At 45.4% G+C, this 9,033-nt stretch overlaps 1 pseudogene; it reads left to right on the plus strand.

The window, feature by feature from the left end:
• Positions 1-2,922: 2,922 nt before the first annotated feature.
• LOC135052469 (5S ribosomal RNA) lies at positions 2,923-3,041 on the plus strand (annotated as a pseudogene).
• Positions 3,042-9,033: the final 5,992 nt, after the last annotated feature.

The following is a 9,033-nucleotide window of genomic DNA, read 5'->3' on the forward strand; positions in this document are numbered from 1 at the left end:
GATGCCCCCACAGTGCCAGGTATACAGATGTCAGTGCCAGGTATACAGATGCCCCCACAGTGCCAGGTATACAGATTTCCCCACAGTGCAAGGTATACAGATGTCCCCACAGTGCCAGGTATACAGATGCCCCACAGTGCCAGGTATACAAATGTCCCCACAGTGCCAGGTATACAGATGCGCCCACAGTGCCAGGTTTACAGATGCCCCCACAGTGCCAGGTATACAGATGCCCCCCACAGTGCCAGGTATACAGATGCCCCCTGTGTGTCGTCGTCCCTCCCCCCCCCCCCCCCGTCCCGCTTACCGCTCCTTTCGGCGGGGACACGGAGGAGAGCGCGGCTATGTTGGGCGGCGGCGTGTAAGACTTGAAACCAGCCGCCGGTTCGAGAGACATTCAGAGCTCGCGGACCGGCAGCCGCGGCTGCCGGTCCGCGAGCTCTGATTGGCTCACGAACCGGCGGCTGGTTTCAAGTCCTACACGCCGCCGCCGCCCGACAATAGCCGCGCTCTCCTCCGTGTGGTGACAGCTGAGACACGCTGCCGCCGGACTGTGCGGCGGCGTGTCTCACTGAGAGGAGCGAGTGTGGTGACAGCTGAGACACGCTGCCGCCGGACTGTGCGGCGGCGTGTCTCACTGAGAGGAGCGGGTGGGCCGGACCAAACGACTTTGCGGGTCTTATACGGCCCGCGGGCCGGAGGTTCCCCACCCCTGAAGTAAAGTGTCACTGATATCTGCAGCCCCCCCCCCCCTACCCAACCACATTTGACCTCCAAACATACATATTATATATATATATATATATATATATATATATATTCACTATGTTAATTGGCACTCTGTAACATAGTTATTGCTGGGGTGCCCTCCTAGAATAATATACCATTGCAGTTGGCTTACTTATGTAGACAGCATATACCATGCTGACGCAAGAAAACACAGGTGGCAATCCACAGACTTTCTCAGATGTGTATTATTGAATCACTAATACACATCTGAGATAGTCCATGGAGTGCTGTCTGTGTTTTCTTGCATCAGCAATATATACAGTATGTATACGTACACACACATATATATATATATATACATATATATATATATACATGTGTACCAGAGAAGCTATCAGCGCCACAGAAACAGTATCTAAAATCACAACACTAGTATCGGAACCATGTAATCTAGAATCTTAAAAATAAACAAAGAGGAAACAGTTAAATTAATTACTACGTACAGTAGACATGAGAACTTCATCAAATAAACACTTAAGAAACACTGGAATATACTGTTAATGGACCCCATTCTGAAGGATTACCTTACCAAAGAACCTAAACTGGTATTCCGGAAATCTCAAAGTCTAAAGGACCTAGTCGCACCCAGTATGCTGAGGAATCCTGAGGAATCCGGAGTACCATGCCAAAATGTGTGGGCAGTTTCAAATGTGGTCGGTGCAACGTTTGCAGGTATCTCCATCAGAACAGGAAATCATTCCATAACACCAAAACTAATAAGGAATACAGGATAAAACAATTTATCAATTGTAATACATCATCAGTGGTGTATCTTCTAGAATGCCCGTGCAGTATGAAGTACATCGGAAAAACCAAGAGACCCCTCAAAATACGCATCCAAGAACACATCAGGAATATAAGGAATAAAGTCCTAACACATGCAGTATCGAAACACTTTCATCTATGTCATAACTCGGATCCAGAGGCGTTAACATATAAAGGCATTGAACTGGTATCACTAGGAAACAGAGGAGGAGAGCTTTCCAACCTTCTCTCCAGGAGGGAGATGTACTGGATATATGAACTGAACACTCTCCATCCAGATGGCTTCAATGAAGGATATGAGATAGCACCCTTCTTGTAATGTAAGCAACCCTTTTGATGTACCAGCTCCCTCATTCTCTCACTACGAACTGGATCCCTGTGTTATGATTCCAGTACTTCTGACCAGAGGAGATCTTATGACAGAGGCCAGAGTACTGGAAGGAAATGCTGGTTACGGGAGCGGGAAAGCCTAGTAACCCCTGGCGCCCTAACTCCGTTGTCTCGCCCGTGTAATCAGAAATCCCCTGCGAGACTATGGTTGCTTGAGCCCATGGCAGCCGCGTTTGAAGGGCGGATTATGTCTGCCCAACTCCGATGCCCCCTCAGGTCTTAATGGGAGTCAAAGGGAAATCCGAGACAGGGTGATAACAAGGGGCCCTCTGACTAAGCAACCAGGCCAGGGGCTACAAGCTAACTAACTTAAACCAGAAGTATGTGCGGACAAACCGCCAGGGAAAAGGACAACCAAAAATCCACTAATCCGTTACTCCTATCCAGCACCGCTGGATACCAGAGTGGATTTGTGGGAGCGGAATCCTCCGCAAAAAGCTCCGAAACACAATATAACCAAATAATAAATAGTAAGCGGTCAAGCCGCAACACACGGCTACGCCGCGACTCACGAACACCACAGGATGTTAAAGGTGCTCGGTCTGGACTCCAGGAAAAGATGACAACTTCCGAATACAGGATCACTGAGGACAGGAACGACCGGATAGAACAGGACTGGAAAACTCTCTGCAACTGACACAGCAAACAGGAAGCTATTACCGGCGTCTGTGAGAAGTCCTGAGAGTGCCTTTAAATGGGAGCCCTCCAATCAGGAGCCAGACAGGGCTAATTACAACATGCCGTGCAGCTGCATGCTGCACGGCCAGGAACCAGTGAGGTGATTAACTTAGACCCAGCAACGGGGAACGCGGTCCGACAGTGGCGTCCCCGTTGCTAGGGTCTGTGCGGCTCCGTGCGCCCGGCGTCTAGCGTTGCTAGGGAGCCGGCGGCTGTCCGCATGCAGCGTCCCTAGTTGCTAGGCGCCGGGCCGCACTGACGAGCGGACCCTCGGCGCCTAACACCCTGTCTCCGCATCAGCATTACAGCCATACCACACTGGATAAGCCCAACTCCAGCCGATCTTGGAAGCTAAGCAGTGTTGGGTCTGGCCAGTACCTGGATGGGAGACCACCAGGACAGACTAGGTACTGTAATCTAAAAAGGAACCCAAAATGGGGGATCCCCACTTTGCAGAGATAAACTTTCCTTCTTTTTCTACTATATTCATAAGTCTCTCATGCACAATTGTGCTACTGATCTTTCTCTCCAATATGATATAACTAACTTTGCTTACTTGTTCCTCCTACTTCTCTCACTCTGTTCTTTTGGTGTATGTTACATAATGGGGGTAATTCCAAGTTGATCGCAGCATGATTTTTGTTAGCAATTGGGCAAAACCATGTGCACTGCAGGGGAGGCAGATATAACATGTGCAGAGAGAGTTAGATTTGGGTGTGGTGTGTTCAATCTGCAATCTAATTTGCAGTGTAAAAATAAAGCAGCCAGTATTTACCCTGCACAGAAACAAAATAACCCACCCAAATCTAACTCTTTCTGCACATGTTATATCTGCCTCCCCTGCAGAGCACATGGTTTTGCCCAATTGCTAAAAAAAAATCCTGCTGCGATCAACTCAGAATTACCCCCAAAATTGCTTCCACAATAACATGTCTTTGGAGATTCCGCCATGTTGTATAAGAAGTCTTCATTTCTCCTAATTAGAGAACCTAAATTGTTTTTATATTCTGTATATACGGATATGTATGAGCTCTCATTCATGATCCTGCCTTAATATTACAACTATACCATCCTGGGGGCGCCCAATACTGTCCAATCTTGGAAGTTAAGCGAGGTTGGGAATGGCAAGTACAGGGATGGGAGACCTCCTTGGAAGACTGGGTGTTGTAAATCTAAAGGTGCCAGGGAAATAAGTGAGGAGTGCTCTGAAAACTACATGTGTATATACAATTCCCCTCAGACTGAATCTGTTCCGCTTCTCATTTATATAACATCTGGATCGATAGTTTAAAACATGATTGGATGTTTTCCTTTTGCTTGTTTAGTTTCCACCTTTTTCTTTTCTTGCCGTCCCCTTTTGGGACCACCATCACTAAGGTTTATCCACTAAGTGATATCTAGTTCTGGTAACCTGCCTTGTAATATGTGCATTAGAATATGTGCACTCAATGTACACATATTTTTACTCTTATGTGGCATTTATAGCTATATAGATAGGTAATTCAAAACCATACTTTTATCACACATCAGCACTATTTATAGAATAAATGAAAAGGCACTTTTTCTACCATATTAGTGTCTTATGAACATTTTTAACTGTATGAAAATTCTGTAAAGCATAGCTCCTGACTCTTTTTCATATCTTCTTTATTCCATAAAAATCTGCTTTGGAGCTGAACAAATATATGCCAAATAATCCCTTTTAAATGAAATATGGCCGCTGGGACATCTTATCCCTATCACCACAAAAGGTCTTCAAAAACATGGCCGCCGCAATACAGATATAGGAGGACTATGTTCAAATGGAAAATGGCCGCCGGGAACTACACTCTCCATCCTGGATAACATCAGCACAATGAGCACAGGAACATGCCCGCCACTGTAAGGATAGCTACAAGCACCGTGAGCCCCTTCCGCCACACGGAGCCGGCGCATGCGCGTATCGGGCGCGCGGATACCGGATGTGGGGCGGATGTGACGTTGCGCACAGTCCGGACAGGAAGTCCGCGGTAACGGCTGTTATTCATGTTTTCCAGGCACTGTACTGTACTTTTTAACTCACGGACATAACAGCCTATGTCTTTATCAATTTAACTTTATGAAATCCCCAGTGTATTTGTATTTTGGTAATTTTTGGCCACTTTAACTAATTAATTGACAGGAAGTGATGTAGACACCACTTCCCCCACAAGTTAGGTATATATACATGGTCTGTCTCTAGCTCTAAATCACCCCTTGATGAAGTCCATGCGGGACAAAACGCGTTGGGTGCCACTTTGATCTTACCTCAACCATTGAAGTTAAGCTAATTCTCTCCTCTATTACATCTTTTAGTCCTGTATATTTTATGTCCTATTTTTTATGACTTTTATATATTTTTTTTATATACTTGGCTTGTTGTATTTTTTCTATATATGACCTTGTGTAGGTCTTTTTTTATTATATCTATTTTTATATACTACTCTGTTTTTTTTTTTTTTTAGTGCTATGTTTCTGTAATAAATTGTATATATTTTTATCTATAAATACCTAGTCCTACAATTGTTTGACACCAGTGGTCGCTTTTTAATACCTCATTCTTTGTTCCAATATATATATACATATTTTATATATATATATATATATATATATATATATATACACACACACACACACACACACATAGGGGGTTATTCAGATGTGATCGCTGCTGTGCGTTTTTGCACAACGGGCGATCAGACCCTAACAGCGCATGCGTACGTGTGTCGAACATCTACAACGGGCATTGCCGGTCAGCGACAGTACGGTGTGAAGGATCCATTTGCACAGGCGTACGCAACTGACCATTTACAGGGAGTGTCCGGAAAAACGCAAGCATGTCCAAGCGTTTTCAGAGAGGGTGTCTGACGTCAGCTCTGGCCCCGATCAGCAGGATTCAATCGCACTGGAAGAGAAAGTCCTTGGCTTCACAGAGACTGCACAAACTGATTTTTAGCAGCTCTGCCAACACATGCGTATGCACACTTGCACAGTGAAAATACACTCCCCCTATAGGCGGCAACTCTCTGAATGCAGGACAGCAAAAACGCAGCCCAGCGATCAGATCTGAATGACCCCCATAGTTTGAGTGATTCATCATTTATTAATAAAATCATTACAGACTGTCAGTGTGGCAAGGGTGCCAGAAGGAACTTACCACCAGGGTGTCTGCTACTGTCTGTAAATGCCCCATTTATGATACTGTGTCCTGTGGGAGGCTGGGCAGCACACCTGCTGGGCTCAGTACTGCTCCCGGTGGAGGCAACAGAAACAAGGAAGAACTGGTGCAGCGGCGTCTATATTCAATACCACCAGGAATGAAGCAAGTGACTGGTAATTTGGGGAGGGGGGGGGGGGTGTTGGGGGTGCTGCTGCGGCCAGCTGGTTCATTTATTTTTTTGTGATTTAGTGGGCCGGTGGAGCGGGCACTTTAAAAGATGTTAATAGGTGTTGCTGAGCAGTTTTTGTGTCCCTGAACCTACGGGTGTCCCTTTTGACCCCCCCTCGGTCGCCAGGCCTGAGTCCACATAAGCACAGCTTCTACCGTTCTTTTGAGTGTAAAATGTGCAACACACAGATACTCATTGTTGGAAGTATATTGAACATACACTAGAACCGGTGGGGCTGAGAAAGGGGGACTGGGATGTGTTGAAAGAGGAGTTTGCTGCTATGCAGACTCCTATCCTCCAGGGAGGTCTCATGCCCTATTCCAAGATGGTCACCAAGATCTCTGACCATGGGTAGAAGCCATACTGAGACTGTGTACAGTGACAATATTACACATTTCTTAGTCTCACAAAATAAATTGATTGCTTGCCTATTTATAACTATTTATTTTGTGCTTTATAAAAGTAAGAATTTTCGAATTACCCCTGTCTTCTCTGCTCAGAGTGATGTCTGCTAGTACACTACATTTGCCCCCGTAATTGTTCCTTATTGCATTCCAGACAACTATTTAAAAATGAGTTGTGTTCATTCTAGGAATATGTCTCCCTGTTTGATTGTCCAATGATACTGCCTAATTCCCTGACTGACAGCGGTCACATTATAGAAACTGTAATCTCCTACTATGGCTGTATATGACAGCCATGTTTAGGAAGAGCTTGGGCTGAACATGTTGCCATTAATTGGTTAGCAGCATCCATGGGTGGATATGATTTGGAAGAAGCTGCAACAGCTGCTCAGTCATTATATAATATTCTGCTTATGTTATGTCACAATGAGAGTGTTTCCCAAATACATTTACAGTCCAGACACAGAACTCTACCAATCATATCACTGAAAGAATCCACCATCTCTTTCATCGTCCCTACTAGACTTCATGCATTACAAATTGCAGCTGTAACTACACATGGCAAAATATAGATACAGATATGTACATTTTCCATTCAACAATAAGCATATATTACTATAAGTGGGAAATAATTTAAGAGAGAGACATTTGGAGACCATTGAAGCTTAAATGGGAGTTGTCTTCTCAATATCTAGAGAACAATTGTATTAAATATTCACATTCTCCTATGGTTTATGAATCAGACCTTCAAGATGAGAAAATCTGCTCAATTCCTATTCTCAAACGTCCCTGTCAGTTGGGATAATTTGCAGTATGCAGAGGAGGGTGAAGGTGCAGCTTCAAAGATCATTTTCTCTTGTGACTTATATCCAGCAGTCTCATCTTTGCATGTGAAAATGAGGTCTATATATTATATTAGTTACAATGTTTATTGCCAAGAACAAGGCATATTTGCGTCATAAGATGTGAATAAGTGTTTGTAAGCCTGCAATGTAAAAATGACAAAGGACAGTGACGATTGTGTCCCCCTTAGCTGCTGACCCGGGCCCCTCCAACAATCCCAGGCCCTGGTAATACATACCTGCTCTACCTCAACACACACACTTAAGGTCCATACACACTTAACGATAAAATGAGCGACGTCGCTCATTTTCCCCCTCCTTGAGCGACGTCGCTCATTTTATCGTTAAGTGTGTATGCCGCCAGCGACGACCGATGCGCGGCCCCGCGGGTCGGCAACGATCGTCGCTGTCGGTAGGGCATGCATGAAGGATGTGGACTGTCGTCCACGACCTTCATGCAGGGCTGGCGGGGGCGTGACGTCACTGAGCGATATGAGCGGTCATATCGCTCAGTGCATACAGGTGGCCGCCGACCGGCCGGCCCGGGAGGGGGAAACGTTAGACGATGTCGCTCACAGAGCGACATCGTCTAATGTGTATGGGCCTTACACTTGATTGGGAAATAGACAACAAGCACACCCAAACAGGCTACGAAATGTTAGGACTGCTTAGATCTGTATATTAATAGGAAGATGTGCATGCTCTTGCACCGGACACGAGGCAGCCAGCTGTGCACACTCATATACACACCCTTTTTTCACATATACACATGCATACAGATGTGTCCTCCATCGTTTTTGCTGCAATCACATTAAACAGCGTTTCTAGTAATGCTCAGTCCTGAGAACGTTTACTAACACAGAGCATCTTTTCAAGAGTTTTTCTCCCCGAAAATGCATCTTATTCGCATTCTATGCAGATTAGACGCACAAGCAAACTATGCTGATTAAAATGATATGCGGCATGTGCAGAGGTGTCACTCACAAAAGGGGTGTAGCTTCATGGGACAGGGGTGTGGCTTAGTGGGAGGGTGTGTGGCTAAGGGCCCCAACCCTATTTTGGTCACTCCAGGGGTCTGGGAGATGCGGGCTGCCCCCGGAGACTGGCGTGCCCGCAGTGCTTGCTTCTACTGGGTTACCGGAGCCAGGTTGCTGCACGTAATGTTGTAGTGCAGCACCCGGCTCCTGCCACTGAGCAGGAGCCGGCACTTTAGTGTCACCCCTTGGTGGGTGACACTCGGGCTTGGGCCGCACCCCCTTTTTGACACCACTGTGTATGTGTATATTCTGTGTGCGACTGCAGATGTATCTGTATACGAAATGCTACATTACAGTGTCAGTGACTGTTTTCCACTGACACTGTAAAGTAGATTTCATATACAGTCACACACAGAATATACACATGCCACATATCATTTTAATCAGTGTAATCAGCTGGCGGCACTCATGTGCCCTATGTACCACGACTCATAACGTACACAGGTTGAACCAGGAAGGACGCAACTGTACATACATACAGTCACACATCTTTACACATAAATACATATATAGTGTCACACACGTAGTTACACACATGCACACATAGTCACACACCTAGAGTATACACATACATATATACAGTGACACAGATAGTCAGAACATATACATACAGTCGCACACTAATACAAATACATATAGTCACAAACCTATACACATACATACTGTCACACGCAGACATACACATGCAAATACGTATACAGTCAAACATAGGCACACATCC

The sequence above is a fragment of the Pseudophryne corroboree genome, chromosome 2 (genome assembly GCF_028390025.1).
Source record: "Pseudophryne corroboree isolate aPseCor3 chromosome 2, aPseCor3.hap2, whole genome shotgun sequence".
NCBI classification, from domain to species: Eukaryota; Metazoa; Chordata; class Amphibia; order Anura; family Myobatrachidae; genus Pseudophryne; species Pseudophryne corroboree.